This window comes from Chrysochloris asiatica, unplaced genomic scaffold (genome assembly GCF_000296735.1).
Source record: "Chrysochloris asiatica unplaced genomic scaffold, ChrAsi1.0 scaffold00071, whole genome shotgun sequence".
NCBI lineage: Eukaryota > Metazoa > Chordata > Mammalia > Afrosoricida > Chrysochloridae > Chrysochloris > Chrysochloris asiatica.
The window spans coordinates 317,424-318,746 of NW_006408589.1; positions in this window are offsets into that span (position 1 = coordinate 317,424).

The following is a 1,323-nucleotide window of genomic DNA, read 5'->3' on the forward strand; positions in this document are numbered from 1 at the left end:
AAGAAAATATAATAAGTGCTTAAAAGATGAAGGACCAAAGGACAGGTAACCGTGAAGCATGACCATCATCACTTCCTTGGGGACTTCGCTGCCTGGTTTTGTGTGTTCTGTTATATAAACAATAAAAACTCTTGGAACTTGCAAACAACATATATATATATATATTTTCCTGTAATTGCTTTTAAATTTTTTTGTGCAGTATCTCAGTCCTTTAGACAGTTTTGTGAATTGAAACTTTCTGTTCCCAGTTTAGAGGACTGTCCAACTTAGGGTTCTCCAGATGAACAGAAACAATATGATGCAGTAACTACCACCTGTCAGTCAGTTTGTTGTACTGTGATGACTTCTGTGTTACTATGATGCTGGAGACAAAATTTCAAACACTGGCAGTGTCATCCATGGCAGACTGGTTTCTGTGAAGTTTGTAAACTAAGACTAAGTTTCTAGGCTCGGAAGAAAAATCTCACCACATACTTTGGAAAATTAGCCAGTAAAATCCTTGTGGACCACAATAGAACATTGTCTATTTCATCTGCTTTGGATGCATCATTAGGAGGGATCATTAACCAGAGGAGGACACCATGTTTGGTGAAGTAAATGGACCATGAAGGTTAAGGTGACCCTTGGTGAGAGGGATTAGCACAATAATGGCAATGATGTTTGCCAACATGCTGGCATTTGTGAGAAGGATGTTGTTGTTGCTGTTAAGTGCAGTCAAGTAGGTTTCAACTCGTAGTGAGCTTATCAATGTACTGTTGCAGCCATTTTTGAATTCGCTTTAGCAAAATTTTATTTGTATGCGATATTAATTACATTGTCTGATGATTTCTGCATTCCATTGGTCACATCTTTGGGATGACACAAATACTGATCTCTTCCAACAAGTTGGCCAGGTAACTGGCTTTAAAATTTCTTTGCATAGTTGAGTGAGTGCTTCTAGTGCTGCCTCAGTTTATTGAAAGGTTTCAATTTGTATACCATCAATTCCTGGAGCCTTGTTTTTTTCCAATGTCTTCAGTGCAGCTTGGATTTGATCCTTCATTATCACTGGTTCTTGATCATATCCTACCTCTTGAAATGGACCATTTCTTTTTGGTATTGTGACTCTGTGTTTTCCTTACATTCTTTTGATGCTTCCTGCATCTTTCAATATTTTGTCCTAAGAATCCTTCATTTCTGGCTTGAATTTCTTCCTCAGTTCTTTCAGCTTGAGAAATGCTGAGTGTGTTCTTTGTGTTTGGTTTTCTAACTCCAGATCTTTGCACACTTCATTATAATATTTGACTTTATCCTCTCAAGCTGCCCTTTGAAATTTCTATTTAC